The sequence below is a fragment of the Acomys russatus genome, chromosome 6, assembly GCF_903995435.1.
Source record: "Acomys russatus chromosome 6, mAcoRus1.1, whole genome shotgun sequence".
Taxonomy (NCBI): Eukaryota; Metazoa; Chordata; class Mammalia; order Rodentia; family Muridae; genus Acomys; species Acomys russatus.
Window position 1 is genome coordinate 35,868,927 of NC_067142.1, and position 16,358 is coordinate 35,885,284.

The 16,358-nt window shown below is 45.4% G+C and overlaps 1 pseudogene; it reads right to left on the minus strand.

Moving 5' to 3' along the window:
* Positions 1 to 15,377: 15,377 nt before the first annotated feature.
* On the minus strand, positions 15,378 to 15,973 carry LOC127190471 (60S ribosomal protein L23a-like; annotated as a pseudogene).
* Between the last annotated feature and the right edge of the window lie 385 nt (positions 15,974 to 16,358).

A 16,358-nucleotide genomic window follows, 5' to 3' on the forward strand; every position in this document is an offset into this window, starting at 1 on the left:
GAGAGAGACAGTCTGAACTTTAAAACAAAGAATCCATCCATCCATCTATTTTGAGTAGATAACTTTTGGTGATGCATTGCTGCTGTGGCACCGAAAACGTATTGAGGTTTCAAAGGATCCATGGCCATGGCTCAGGACTCAGAGAACACTATTGGAGAATTCCTTTCAAGTGTTACATTCAATTGAAGTTCATGGTGATGCTTCCAAGAAACACGCGTAGGAAGTGAGGCTACTGTGCTTCTGGCGATTCCTAGGTAAATACAGCCTTTGTTGGTCATGTGATCAGTCTGTAGGGACAGTCATAAGTCCATAAACTTTCCCAAAGGTTCATGGCCTGTTCCACATGCTTAGGATCCTGCAGTTTACCCTCGTTGCCTCTGAAGGAGACATGTAATTATCAGAAAGTTCACTGGCTCCTAACACAGTGCCTCTGAGGGCCTTTTATTTTATCTGGAGCTTTGCACCGAGCCTCAGAAGGACTTAGGTCACGTGCAATGATGACGCTCACACAGCTGACTCAGCAGTAAGGAAGCTGACTCCTCCTTGACAGCTCTCCTCGCTTTTATTCTGCTAGAGTTGAAGTATTGAGGAAGACAGTTTGTAACCTAGCCCACCCCAAGCCTAATCCTTGCTGTAACTGTTGGAAAGTGCACAGATGTGACATCACAGATTCTTCGCTGCCTGGGTATTTTCTAAATCCTCAGAGTAGGAATGGGGCCTCCTTGAAAGTAAACGGTGATTTATGCAAAGAGACTTGGTTCCTGGAAGTCCCGGAGCGTGCTTATCAGAAAGCATTAAACAGGCCTGCGGGAGAATTCTGGGGAAGTCATCATCTTAGGGGTTTTTGGCAGAGGCAGAGAAGGGCTTTTTCTTAAAAGAGCGCATGGGGATTGGAGCGCTCCCAAGGCTTTCTTTTCCTTTTTTGTCCATGAAGTTAACTTCAGAGTAGATTTGTGGAGAGAAAAGTCAGGGCCCCAGTTGGAAGGCATCCAGCAGAGGTTGGGCATTCTTGGCCAAGTGGGATGCTCAACTGTCCTTTCTCTCTGGAGGCCGTCTCTGCCCCTAAAGCTGCTCCTTAATCGTCACCACCTCTGGCTTGAAAGTGACGGCTTCCTGCCCCTGGCCGATAGAGCTTGTGGCTCCTGCATGCTTATAGAGAGGGGTTTCCCATGGGGACACCTCTGCTCCCCAAATGTCCCTTTAAGTGACCTCCCCCAGTGCTAGGATTCATACTGTTGACCATGATATGGAGTCAAAGGTTAGTAAAGATTGTGGCTAGGTGAAGTGTAATGGTATTTTAATTTTATTTGGGGGGGGGATAAAAGAGTTTTCTAAATTGTGGGGTTTTGCACAAAATTAGAGGGTATACAGTGGATGCCAGTCCCCATCTTCCATCCCTTCTGAGGACTTTTGCTTCTTTTATTTTTCTGTTTGTTTGTTTGTTTTTACGAGACAGGCTCATTCTGTGTAGTCCTGGCTGTCCTAGGCTCGCTTTGTGGACCACACTGGACTCAAACTCACAGCAATCTCCCTGCCTCAGCCTCTGCTGGGAGTAAAGCTCTGGCTTTTGCTTCTTAAAGGCAAGTTCTACTTCCCTAGCCCCTAGTGCTGAGCCTCACCTGTACCCTACAGCTCCTAGAAGTCCTTAATCTCTGATGTCTGCTGCCCTTCCTCCTTGGGAGGCGGGGGTGGGAGTGGGTGGGGGAGTGGGAAGATGGAGGAGCAGGGGGGGGCCCAGGTTCGGCAGGGAAAGGATGGGGAGATATATGCTGGAGAAGGAGGCTGGACAGCCCTGCTGTTTACTCAGTTGCAGGGCTGTGGTCAGGAGAGGCAGCCTGTGAGGAAAATCTTCAACACACCCTAAGCCCCCAAGTCCATCTTCCAGCAGTACAGCCTGGGAAACAGTGACTCTGGCTTCTTCTGGATCCTTCAAGCAGACGGGGGAGCTTGCTGCTGGGTGTACTGGGTTACTGAGGTCTCTATTTTACTCCTATTTACCCTCTCACTGTGCATCCCTGGCTGGGGCAAATGTTATCCAGCTCAGAATAACATTAGTCTGAAATTGCGTAAGAACCGGAGGCCATAACCTTTGATTCCTGCTCCGTTATCTTTCTGTGTGACCTTAAGCAAACAGGTCTTCTTTGTTGCTCAAAATTCCACAGTGTGGAGTCACTGCAGGGGCCGCCTGAGAGGACGTGACAGCAGGACCTCCCTGGGACTATTATCTCAGATCCTCACTTCTGTGTAGGCTGTAGTGTGGGTGCGCTTGACTGGGAGGGAAATTAAATTCTGATTCTGGTTTGTTGGTCTGTGCTGAGCCTGAGTGTGATGCTCATTACTGGCTCACACGAGAAGCCATGATCCTCTCAGAGGCCAGGCGCAGGGCCGCAGCTGCCGTCAGCAATAGTCACAGCGGCTTCACCGGGATAGCGGTCAGAGGAACGTCTGCTGCTGCCACTGATCTCATCTGTACATTGTACTGTTCTGAGGAAAGTTGCTAGCATGCATTTTCCCCCTGAAGCATCTCCCTCTGGACAGCCCTTGCAAGCAGTGACTTCCCTGTTTACATTTCTAGAAAGGTTTTCTGTATCCCTTGCAGTTATCCCAGATCTTAGACTAACTTAAGTCATATGGTTTCTAGTTTTATGTTCTAAGAGCTAGGAACAAGGCTTCTACTTCATCAGATGAGACAAGTTTACAGCACCTCAGCAGCGTGTGTGTGTATGTGTGTGTGTGTGTGTGTGTGTGTGTGTGTGTGTGTGCAACTTGAAATAGAAAAGATATTAATCTTCTAATACACCCTTTCCAGATTTCCACAGTGCAGACAATGTTGTTCTGGAAAAATCCAGCTTCTAGAGACAGATGCAGGTGAATTCAAGGCCAGCCTGGTCAACAGAGGGAATGCCAGGGCAGCATAACAAATCTCTTTCTTAAAAAAAAAAAAAAAGAGCTGGGTACCTCTGATCCTAGCACTCAGGGAGGCAGAGGCAGGCAGATCTCTGTGAGTTCGAGGCCAGCCTGGTCTACAAAGTGAGTCCAGGACAGCCAAGCTACACAGAGAAACCCTGTCTTGGAAAACTTTAAAAAAAAAAAGTGCTCTCTGTTAGTGTAACATAATAATAAATAAATCAGAGTCCTGTTCTCTTGGTGGCTTCTTCATGTGCCTTTGACAGCTTTGTTTTGTTTGCTCGGCCACCTCTCTCAGACAAGCACGGTCTCCAGTTTGTCCCCTCACATCTTCACACCGCACCCACGGCCCAGTGTCCTTATGACTGTCTTTATTTTACAGATAAGGGACTGGGACTTGTGCAAGTCTGGTGGGCTCCTCAGAATACTTGGTGCCTAGAAGCCGAACTGGAAGACATCTTTTTTTCCTTGTGCACTAGAGTTAAATCCAGGGACCTGAGCGTGTCATGCTAGTCGAGAGCTCTGCCAGTGAGTGACAAGCCTATCTCTGAAGACACCTGTCTTACCACAGGTGCCACAGAAGCAGCTGAGGAGTAGGCTGGGAATTCTGGTCTTTTCTAGAGGCTTCCCTGCTCCACTCTTAGAGCAGTTCTTTTTCATCTGCATTCCTCTGGTGATTCTGACTTAAAAGGCAGCTCAGGGTGCCCAGCCATTTGGACATTGGCCACATAACGGCTGTCATTTTGCCCCCTCAGAAGAGGCCGTGTTACTTTGGTGGAAGATATGTCCCTGGTAGGTAATTTATCTATTTGTTTATAAAGCACTTAAAGGCCTTTGGGGATGGAGGGGCCCGTGTAATGTCCTATTTATTATTCATCAGCTTTGTCCTCTTAATGGTTCCCCCAACAGGTCTGAATCAATCCAGAGCCATCAGGCCATAAGAAGTACTCCCAACCTCCTTCCCAGTGAGAGTCCACCCACTCCCCCACCCCCTACCCCCTACCCTCTCACCCCCTCACTCCCCCACCCCCGACACCCCGACTACCACCAGGCCCCAAGCTTCCTCTAACTGACCAAGGAGCTGAGGGAGCTCTGCAGCCAACTCTGCATATCACAGAAAAAGCTCCCAAAGCAGTCCCTGGGTTCTCGGAGTGATGAAGGCAGAGCGGCCAAGTGTAGCAAACTCAGAGGCTTATTTCAATCCTGTCCTGCTTAGGTAGATCTTGCTACAAGTTATTGCTCCTAACCCCTGATTTACTGGGTGCTGCACATAAAGCTTCCAAAAATTAGAACTTGTGTCTGATTATACAAACATTAGAAAGCTACTCTGCTGGTGTCATTGCGTTGTTGGTAGAGGGCTTGCCCAGCAGGCACAAGGCCCCCAGGACAGAATAAACTAAGTAATAAACTAGTACCAACACCTGAGAGGTGGAACATGAGGCTGTTAGCCACAGCAAGTTCAAAGCCAGCCTGAGCTATATGAATCCTTAAAAATAAATAAATAAAAGAAAAAAAAAAATATATATATATATATACACCAGAAAGTATACATGGATAACCCGCATGAGAATGGCTTTACTGGTTTCTGTCTGAGCTTTTACATGCTCACTCACAAAATAACTGCATATCTTTACCTTCCCACCTAACAGTGTTTGAGTACAGCTCCTGAGTGTTTTCTTTAGGATTGACATGGCTCTGGGTAGATGAACATAACAGGCCTGTCTCGGGAAGTCCGGGTCTTGCAATGTCCTAGAGTCAGCATTCAGAATGTTAATTTTCATCGGCCGTGTGGAAGGGATAGGTGACATGGCTGAAAATGAAGTCTCAGCAGGTTGAGTATATTGTAATATACCAGTTAACAAATCATTTCTCATACTAACGGGGCTCTCGGTCCCCTGTCTCTAGAAGAGAGAGAGACAGAGAGGGGGGAAGACAGAGACAGAGAAAAATCCTACCTACTTCACATCTTTTTAAAAAACGATTTATTAGGGGGGAAGACAGAGACAGAGAAAAATCCTACCTACTTCACATTAAAAAAAAAAAAACGATTTATTTATTTATTACATATACAATGTTCTGCCTGCATGTGTGCCTGCCTGCCAGAAGAGGGCACCAGATCTCATTATAAATGGTTGTGAGCCACCATGTGGTTGCTGGGAATTGAACTCAGGTCCTCTGGAAGAACAATCAGTGCTTTTAACCTTTGATCCACCTCTCCAGCCCCCTATTTCACATTTGTAATCCTCTTTCCCACAGCGTCTCCCTGGCCTTAGCTAGCCCAGGTTGGCCTGCAACTTTCAATCCCCCTGCTTCATCCTGTCAAGAGCTGGGATGTGTGCTACTATGCCCAGCTCAGACTTTTCTTCAGGTTGGAAAAATAGTATAGCTATGAGAAGATTGGACAAGAGGCACCCTCACAGAACCTTCTAGCTGATTACTTGGCTGCTGGTCTCTCTAGTCTAGTGACAAGTTATGAAGTCACGGGCCAGGGATCTGCTTTCCACACGTCTGTTCTCGTTTCTGCTGAGAAGCCTATTTTCTCATCAATCTATACACTAAAGACAACACAAACAGCCAAGAAACCAGAGGACAAGCAAAGCTGGGTCCTGCATTCTAGGCAGCAAAGGCAGACCTTTGCCTTGGAGCAGACCTGCACAGGTTTTCCTAATGGGGTTCAGGTTTGGTCTCCCCCATTGCTCACATCTAAGGGGTACTGTATAAATTACTACTTACAATACCCAGCCAAAACCCACTTACAAATGAGAGGTTTAATGCTGGGTGTCGTGGTACATGCTTGTGGCCTCAGAATTCTGGAGGCTTGAAGCAGGATTGTGAGTTCAAGGCCTCCGTGAGATCCCATCTCAAAAAACAAGAATGGGGACTTTGGGGTGGGGGTGGGGGAGGGGCTCAGTTGGTAAAGCTCTTGCCTTTGTAAACCCAGGTTTTGAGTTCAGTTTCCAAAATCCACATACAAAGCCAGCTGTGGCCACATGTGCCTGAAAACTGCAGGGGTGATGTCAGGGTATAGAGATAGGGGGTGGTGAAGAGATATGAAGAATCCTGGGGCTTGCTGGTGGCCAGTCTAGCCAAACAAACATCTCCAGATCCAAAGAGAGGTCCAAGTTCAAGAACAGGGCCAAATAGCTGGACCTTGGTGGTACATGCCTTTTATCCCAGCACTTGGGAGGCAGAGGCAGGAGGATCTCTGAGTTTGAGGCCAGTCTGGTCTACAGATCAAGTTCCAGAACAGCCAAGGCTACACGGAGATACTCTGTCTCAATAAACAAACAAACAAACAAACAAACAAACAAATCAACAAACGAAGAAGAATATGGTTGAGTCAATAGAGGAGGGCACCAAAAACGTCCTTCTCTGGCCTGTGTGGGTGTGCCCTTGCACCTGAGCACACCTGCACACACACATGCACACACAACCCCTTCCTTGTTTGCACCATAGATAATGAACCATCAACAGTGATGTTTCTGAAAGTTTCATTTGGACTTCTTTTTTTCTTTCAATTTGTATTACATTTTATGTGAGTTTTGTTCCCCCAAAATTTCATTACATTTTAACTTACTTTATGTGCATGGGTGTGTTTATATACGTGGGGTGGGCATCTGTGTATGCATGGTCCCGAGCACAGGTAGAAATCGGAGGAAACCTGCTCACAACTGTCTGTTACTCCAGATCTCTGAAACCCAGTGTTCTTTTGGCTCCCACAGGTACCCTGTCACGTGGCGCACAAACATGCTGGCAAAACACACACGCACATGAAATAAAATCAAGTGTTTTTGAAAAGAAGGAAAAGTTGAAGATGTAGAAGAGTAACAACAGGGTAATTAGTCACAATCTGTTGCCCAGGCAGACAATGTTAACATTTATGAATCTTTTTCTATTTGAGTTAAATATATGTCCTCCTTTCCTTCAAATGTTAGCTTGGTACAGTCCAGAATCATCTGAGAGAGTCTCAATTGGAGGATTGCCCAGACCAAAATGGCCTTGATTGATGTAGGAGGGCCCAGCCCACTGCGGGCAGCATCATCCCCTCAGTAGGTGGGTCTGAGCAAGTCAGCAAGCAAATGTTTAACATACACACACACACACACACACACACACTTCCAATTTTTCTCTAACCCCAATTTTTTCATCTTTTCAGTTTTCTGTTTGTTTGCCTTCCTTCCTTCCTTCCTTCCTTCCTTCCTTCCTTCCTTCCTTCCTTCCTTCCTTCCTTTGAAGGAAGTTCCTTCCTGTATTTGTGTCTTTAGGGGGGAAGGGGACAGCGGTTTTATTTATTTATTTATTTTAGAAAGACTCTCAAGTAGTCTAGGTTGACCTTCCAGTCTTTACACAGCCAAGGATGACCATGTCCTGATTCTCCTGCCTCCAGATGACAATACTGGGATCACAGGCATGTGCCACCATGCCCAGCGTCTTCTAACAAATCCTACTTTAAAGCTTTTCTTAAATATCATCCCCATCGACAGCATACCTCACCCTCCACGAGCACACCATCACTTATTTAACCTCTCTTCCAGCGTCAGAAATTCTCACAACCGCAAACAATGCAGCGCCAATCATTTTGTTATAGAACTCGCATCTCTAGCAAGGCCCTCGGCGTATACTCATAAATACTGTGGGAGTGCAATGTCCACAGGGATGCAGCTCGCAAAGGCGTGGAGTACGCACTCACCATACTTCCAACACTTGCATATGAGAAAGCATACAGTCCTAACAGCTTCACTCACGTATTACTTTTTTTTTTTAAAGTTGTAGGTCATGTGATGATAGAAAAATGCATCTTGAAACACCTGTTTTGATGACTACCGAAGCCATGTTGTTCCATATGTTAACTGTTTGTAATTTATTTAGTTTGTTTACTTTTTGATACAATTTTGCTATTTTTCTGAGGCCAATCTAGAACTCACTCAGCCCAGGCTAGCTTTGTGCTGATTGTAATCCTCCTGCCTCAGTTTCCTTCATACTGGGAGTAAAATAATGTGCCAGCATGCTCTGCTTTATTTACTTTTTTCTTTTGTAAATATATTGTGGCTTTTACTAAGGTGCTAGTGAGGGTCTGTTTGGGTATTAAGTTTGGCTTTTATTTTAGTTCGTTCTTTGGATTTTAATTTTTTACATTTATTTATTGTGCATGTGTGTGTGTGAATATGTGTGTGTGTGAGAGTGTGTGTGCATGCATGCACACCCTTGCCCAAACCATGTAGGTCAAAGGACAGTTTTGGGGAGCTGTTTCTCTTTTTCCACCATGTGGGTCCCAGGGTTCAAATTCAGGCCACCAGGTGTGCGTGGGAAACTTCTTTACCCAGGGAACCATCTTGCCAGCCTATGTTTTACAGTTTTATGAGGATATTAAATGTTTGATATTTGTATCTCAAATATTATATCATTTTCTTGTTTACTTTTTCATTTTTTTGGATCATTTTTGAAACAGTAATTTAAATTTTTATGGAGTCAAATTTAATTGATATCTTATTCTGTTGTTTTCTTGCATCAAGCTTATGGCTAGATGCAACTTTTCCCTTCACTCAGGGCATATAGCTGCCATTGTATACTATTTCTCTTTCCTTTCCTTTCCTGTCCTTTCATTTCCTTTCTTTTCTTTTCCTTTTTTTCCTAGACAGAGTCTCAGGTAGCCCAGGCTGGTTTTGAACATACTATGGAGCCAAAACCATCTCTCACCTTCTGCCTCTCCTGGCCCTCCTTCCCAAGTGCTGGGATTCCAGGTGTGGATCACCACTGCTGACTCAATACTCTACTCTTTTTCATTTTTTTTAATCAGAGGAATTCACACATGCTGGGCAGGGCTCTACTTCTGAACTATACTTAGCCCATATTATTGGCCTGCGTGCGTGCATGCGTGCGTGCGTACGTGCGTGCGTGCGTGTGTGTGTGTGTGTGTGTGTGTGTGTGTGTGTGTGTATGTATTTGAGAGAAGATCTAAGGTAACCCAGGCTAGCCTCCAACTTGTTATGTAGCTGGGAATAACCTTGAACTTCTGACTCTTCTTCTTCCAGAAGCACCAATACCCAGTTATTGCTCAATTTTTAAAAATATTATTGTATTTGAATTTCATTAACACATGTACTAAGGGAATAAGGCATCCCTGTGAGTTCTTCTGGCTCTTTCTCGGGTATATTGGTAATTCTAATCGAACACAAAAAAGGCCCTAAAAGGCCCTAGCAGGGGCTGGAGGAAAAGTGGAAGCAGATCCTCACTCTTTTGGGTGACAAGTTCTGGGTATTATATGCTTTGCTGTCAGAGCGACTAGAAAATGAGAGAACAGTAAAAGCCTTAAGACAGGAGAGTTAGGCAGGCGATGCAAAAAATAGAAGTTATGTGCGTACCCGTGTGGGTGGACAGAGTGAAAGTGGCTTTCATCAGAAATGCATTACGCACACCCCAGAGAATGGCCCGGATGAGTTTCCTTGGCAACGTTGCCTGTACTCGGTGTCAGGGAGCGGAGAGCTCAAATAGGCCTAGGCGCAGCTGCCCCTGGGCCCCGTCCCTTCTGGGCGTGGGTACTGTCAGCAACGTAGTCAGCCAGCACTCATTCGGCTGCGGCAAGATCAGGTGTTAGGGGTCACAAGAATAGACTTTGGAGAATAGACTTCAGTGTTATTTCATGGAGCATGCTCTTATGGGCGTCTGTAGGAACCTAAAATCAAGACCAAAAAATATTAAAAAAGAATGTATTGATTTATTATTATGCATACAATGTTCTACCTGCATGTACAACTGTAGGCCAGAAGAGGGCATCAGATCACATTACAGATGGTTGTGAGCCACCATGTGGTTGCTGGGATCTGAACTCAGGACCTTTGGAAGAGCAGGTGGTGGTCTTAACCTCTGAGCCATCTCTCCAGCCCGACCTTTTTTTTTTTTTAAACCTCCTGCTTTCTCTCTGATTTTATAGATCGTCCAACATGGGCTGCTAAAATGGCTCAGCAGGTAAAGGCACTTGCCCTCAAATCCGACAACCCGAGTTTAATTCTTAAGACACACGTGGCGGAAGGAGAGCACCAACTTCCAAAAGTTGCCTCTGACCTTCACGGTATGCCGTAGTGTGTGCACCCCCAATCAATCAATCAATAAATGTAAATAAAATATTGTCTAGTACCGCACAAACCAACTGTAGTCGCGAGTCTAGACTTTTTTATTCCACTGGGCAGGGCGTTTCTTTACAGAGAACGTTAATATTAATTATCTCAAAACACTTTTTCAGAGGGTTAATACACCGAGTGGACCAACAGCTGCCACAAACGACCTGGGAACCTCATTTCTCATGTGTGTCACAGCCAAATGCAGCTCAATGATCCAGGGTGACGCTGCTCCCTTTGGTCTCCTGGGGACCCCTGAGACACCTTCCTTTAGGTCCTTATAACTTTCTCATGACCCATTCTCAACAGAGAAACCTTTTTATGCAACCTTCACTTACACAGTTATATAAAGTCAAACATTTATTTTTTTTTAGTTCAATAATAATTTTTATTATTTTTAAGTTTTTTGTTAATTAACTACATTTATTTTTTTAAACCTTAATCTTTTTTTTTTAATTTTTAATATTAATTTATAAGTCAAACATTTATTGATAATAAATCATAAATTTATTTAAAGATATTTATCATCTATTTAAGAATAAAGTGAATTTGCTTATTAATAAGATGGACGCACTTATTTATTTCTACATAAAGACTTAAACATTGCTGCTCATTTGGTGCTGCAGGGCATGGAGCACCTTCAGTGTTCTTCAGAGTTGAGCCAGGGTAATAATGGTGCTCGGCTTTAATCTCAGCACTGAGTTGGAGGCCAGCCTGTTCTTCAGGGTGAGTTCCAGGACAGCCAGGCTACACAGAGAAATGCTGTCTGTTGCCAAAAAACAGAAAAAGCAAACAGAATTGAATGATACTTTTAAGCTGGGTCCAGTGGCGCACGCCTTTAATCCCAGCGCTCGGGGAGGCAGAGGCAAGTGGATCTCTGTGAGTTCCAGGCCAGCCTGGTCTACAAAGGTGAGTACAGGACAGCTAGGGCAACACAGAAAAACCCTGTCTCAAAACAACAAAAAGGAAAACAAAACAAAACCAAAAAAGGATGACACTTTGATTTTATAATTGTACTGGTGAGAACAATGTTTTACATAAACTCTTCACAAAACGACACAAGTATGTTCTGGGATGTTTCAGAAAGCCAACTCACTAATATCTTACGAAACTCAGATAAAACATTCTAACAGCCAGGTGTGGTGTCACAGAACTTTAATCTACACTCAAGAGACAAGCGGATCTCTGAGTTCCAAGCCAGCCAAGGCAACAGAGTCTAAAAAAAAAAAAAAAGTTGCCACTTACTTGCTGAAGAATGGCAATAGTGTGTAAGTACTTATTTTCCACTGTTGAGCCACCATATTTCTACAAAAGAAGAAAGTTTTGTACAAAGGGTGAAAACACTGCAGCTTGTAACATTTAAGTCTGGAGTCTGAGCCAACATGTCTCAAGCAGTGTGAGAAGTTGCTGCGCCATGATGCACACACTTGTGCACGCGTGTGCCCGGAAACATAGCTGCAGTAAAGCTGTGCAATGCATCGTGGGCAATGCTCACCAGAATGCTCATTATGCATTTGACTTTGGGTTCATTTTGGGTTTTCGCACCATCAGAAGCTTTTTACTGTTGCCAAATTTTTTCCTCCTCCCCACTCACATCTAGTCTCAGAAGCCGGAAGCATACGGCCTATTGTGTGGCCAACACGTAGTATGTCTCCAGTACTGCTCGCTGTTGCTGCGGAACACTGACATCGTACATACACCATGTGCTTTCTTCTCAAATCACAGACCCTCACTGTTATTGTTGACCAGTTGATTGGCTGGATTTTCCTTCCCTATCACTCACTCTAATATTACCATACTTTATCAGTCCAAATATTTTATAGTGTTGTTATGGTCTGTGTTTCTCATACCTAGGGAGGAGCAGCATGCATTTGTGGGTCTGGAACACACTGCAGGTATGAACACTGGCGACAGCAAGACTCTAGGTTTGCTAAAGGAAACCTGCAGGTGAGCGGGGGAAATCTATTTCTCCTCTGTGATACTCACATTGGCCACTAGATGGCACTGTCTCACAGGCCGATGGCGGCCACTCTGACTTTCTAATGGACTTCAAGTCCTAAGTGTAGATCCACAGGAAAATGGAAGGAGCAATATAAAAAATGTGGCTTTTTTCTGTTCTGAATATTGTGGACAGAAAAATATCTTTAAAGGTCCTTAAAATGTTCTCTCTCTCTCTCTCTCTCTCTCTCTCTCTCTCTCTCTCTCTCTCTCTCTCTCTCTCTCTCTCTCTCTCTCTCTCTCTCTGGAGGCCAGCAGACTAGATATGTTTTCTGAGACTGGTGTCTCTTGCCTGCTGGCGTGCACATTTTGGTGCCTGGACATGGTGGAAGCTGCTGAGAAAAGCTCTCATTTTCCCAGTATGTGTGTGGAGAGATTGGATGGTACATCTATTCAGAGCTACTGAAAGCTAACATTCATCTCTGGCTGCTGTCCACAGGGAACCACTGCCTGGTCCATCCTGAGGTGGAAGGCAGGCAGGGTTTTGTAGGCTCCTTAGCTTTACCTCACAGCTGCATGGTTTGGACTGTTGGGTTTCTCTCCAGAGACCCAAGGACCGGATATCTGTTCAGTGCATGTGGATGTTAACTTACAAGGTGAGTCTAGGACAGCCTAGGCTACACAGAGAGACCCTATCTAAAAAACAAAACAAAACAAAAACAAAAAACAGGATCTAAAAGGCCTTGAACTCACCTGGCCTTAAATTCACAGTTTTTAGACTTCTAGCCCCCTTCATGCTAGGATTACAAAGGTATGTCCCATGCCACAAGTAAGTTGACCCTGAAGTTGTTTTTGTTTTGTTTTGTTCTGTTTTTCCAGACAGGGTTTCTCTGTGTAGTCCTGCCTGTTCTGGAACCTGCTTTGTAGACCAGGCTGGCCTCTAACTCACAGAGATTTACCTGCCTCTGCTTCCCAAGTGCTGGCATTAAAGGCGTGCTCCACCACTGCCATGCTTGAAGTCAAATTTTAAAAACTGTTTTAAAAACCTGTGCCACAAGCCAGCTATAGGGGCAATCTAACTGCACGGTGTCGTCAGAACTTCATGGATGTAGCTGAGCTTGGAATCACATGTTTTCGACATTAGTTGACTGCCGAGGGGCCTGAACTGATCTGCATTAGGTCAGGGAGGGAGGATGCTCTATCTTCTGTTTCCGACTTCCAACTGTGTCTGACTGAGCAGGTGCTCAAGACCAGTTTGTCAGATAAAGAACCTGCACTCTCATGGGTAAAGATAAAGACATATATGACCTATTTCCCTCTGATTCGTTTCTTGCATTTGTACGAAGTCAAGACAAAAAACCATTTTTTAACCATATTTTTATTACGTTAAAAGCAACTAAAACAATTCAGGAAATTTACGTTTGAAATCAGGACTGCCAAGGGAACAGGGCCCCTACCCTGAAAGAGCTGTTGTCCCCTGGGAAACTCAGCACACAGTGGCACAGAGGTGGCCACCCTGGGGGCGGGGCCCTGAAGAAAGTGAAATAAAAGCTCTGCTTTAAGTATGCAGAGGAGAGTGTGGCCTTGAGGGGGTAGAGCAGGTGCCTGGGAGACGGAGGGTGTTGGAGGGAGGACAGGCAGGAGTGAGTGATGATGGATGGTGGGTCTGCTCTCTACCACCCCCAGAGGCCCGAGCCGTGGCTTTGTCTCCGCAGAAGCAAGCTTGATGCTTTCTGCACCTATCTTCTCCAGAAAGTCCCCACTTCTAACTTTTGCACTAAATCCCAAGCTTTAATGAGAAGCAGCTTTTGGTGTCAGCGATAGTTCTGGAGGCTCCTCTGCCTGCTGTCAGGTTTGTAGGTTTTATTTTTGTGTGTGTAATTGGAAAATTCCCCAGTGGGACTAGGGAGGCACATTAATGTGTCGCTACAGAGATGGGCTCTTGGACCAACCTATAGGATTGGGCAAGCTTCCCAAAGTGAAGCCCATCAAAGAGGTGAGGGTCAGCTGGGCAATTTCCAGTGTCATTTTGGTGGGACTTTGGTCTTTGTTCTATGCTATTAGGGGAGGGTAACTGCCTGGGCACGATGAGGCCTCCGCCAGCAACTGGAAGCATAAAACACGTTTACGACCACTGCAGTGGCAGAGGCGCTGGCTGCTTGTGAGACCCAGGACCAGGACCCGGTTCGGCCTTATTTGAGGGCCACTGCTGCAACCCTGACAGGGTTGTCCCTCCTTCTGCACCCTATCTCTCTCCTCCTCCCATTATCTTCTTCAAAGATGAGGGAAAGAAACATTCAGATTATACTAAAATGTACACACACACACACACACACACACACACACACACATCCTCCCCTGTGATCCTCAATCATTATTTTGTTGGAAAATGTAATGGAAGGTTTTTATTCCTCACTTTAATAATCCTGTAAATGGCTGTTGATGTGGTGGGTAAGCAGTGTGCTGGCTCAGTTCAAAGGCAGGAAGGGTTTGCATGTTAGGCAGGGAAGCCATTCAGCTTACACTGTGGCACTCCCCTTCTCCGCCGACTGCTCTCCTCCCCCTCACCCTGTGTTTTGGGGAATGTGCCCCTCAGTGGTGAAGACTTCCGTTGTCACCTGTGGAGAGACTGCCCTCTTGCCTCTCTCTTGGTGGGAGCTCACTCCATGCCCTCTCCTCCCCTTTCATGTCTAAATTTCCAAAATGTTTGGGTTTCTATTTAATAGACCCATGTTTGTGTAAATCAACGCCTATAAACCACTCACTTGAGAACCGGGGGCTGGTCATTTTTATGACTCAAAAGACAGTAAAAGCGGCTCGACATAGGGCAGCCTCACGTTTTGTGGTTGGGCTATTAAGCTCTTGTTAGCTCTGTCCTGTCCTGACCCTACTGGCCAGCTCTTGGGGCTTGTGATGGCTCTAGTAAGAACTGAGCTAAGAGACAAGCCAGGCCCATCCCAAACAAAGCAGCAGCAAAAAATAACAGAAGCAAAGCCCCTGCTCACTCAAGTACACACGGGGCTTGAGAAGTCGCTCCGCTGGGACTTCCTGTGAGGGATATGAGGCAAGAAATCGATTAAATCCCTTGTACACAAATTTTCCTTTTGGTGCCTCATTTTTATCTTTTAACCCTTCTTTGTCTCTATACTGGCTTCTTTTTGTTTGGTTTGGTTTGGTTTTGGTTCTGCATTTTCAAGACAGGGTCTCTCTGTGTAGCCCTGGCTGCTCTGGAATTCACTCTGTAGATCAGGCTGGCCTCTGATTCACAGAGATTTGCCTGCCTCTGCCTTCTAAGTGCTGGGATTAAAGTCGTGTGCTTCCACCAGCTGGCTTTTATTGACTGTTTGTTTGTTTGTTTGTTTGTTTGTTTTTATGGTGAAAAAAGTGTGTATTTAGAATTAGCCGGCTGGACTCAGTTTAGATGATCCCAATCGTGTTGGCAACATCCAGAGCATCATAATCAGGAGCCGGTCAAACACCCGCCTTCTTCTCTCCCTCAGGCCTTGGAAGGGTGTTGGCTTTGGCCGCATCAACGTCGTGGAGTTTCTTCACGGCCTGTTTGAGCTGGTGTTTGTTAGCCTTGACAGCCACAGTGAACACGAGTGTGTCGTTGTCCTCTGTCTTCTTCATGGCTTACTCGGTGCTCAGGGGGAATTTGATGATGGCCCAGTGGTCAAGCCTGTTCCTCCTGGGGGCGCTCTTTCGAGGGTATTTGGGCTGCCTCCGGAGCCGCAGGATCTTGGGCCGCCGGAAGGTGGGTTACATGCCGATCTTCTTCTTCTTCTTCTTCTTCTTCTTCTTCTTCTTCTTCTTCTTCTTCTTCTTCTTCTTCTTCTTCTTCTTCTTCTTCTTCTTCTTCTTCTTCTTCTTCTTCTTCTTCTTCTTCTTCTTCTTCTTCTTGTGACTGTGGACGCCTTTCAGCAGTGCCTTCTTAGCTTTCAAGGCCTTTGCTTTGGCTTCGGCTTTGGGAGGGGCAGGAGCTTCCTTCTTTGCTTTCGGCGCCATCTTGGAGAAAAGCTTGTTTTTTGTTTTTTGAGACAGAGTTTCTTTGTGGAACAGCCCTGGATGTCTTGGAACTCACTTTGGAGACTAGGCTAGCTTGTACTAGCTTGTTGTAGTTGTTTGTTTGTTTGTTTGTTTGTTTTTTGAGACAGGGTTTCTCTGTGTAGCCCTGGCTGTCCTGAGGTCACTTTGTAGACCAGGTTGGCCTTGAACTCACAGAGATCCGCCTGCCTCTGCCTTGCTGAGTTTTGGGATTACAGTTATGCCCAGCTAGCCCTTTATGGTTTTTTGTTTTGTTTTCAAGATTTATTTATTATATATATAATGTTCTGCCTGCATGTGTGCCTGCCTGCCAGAAGAGGGTACCAGATCTCATTCTAGATGGTTGTGAGCCAC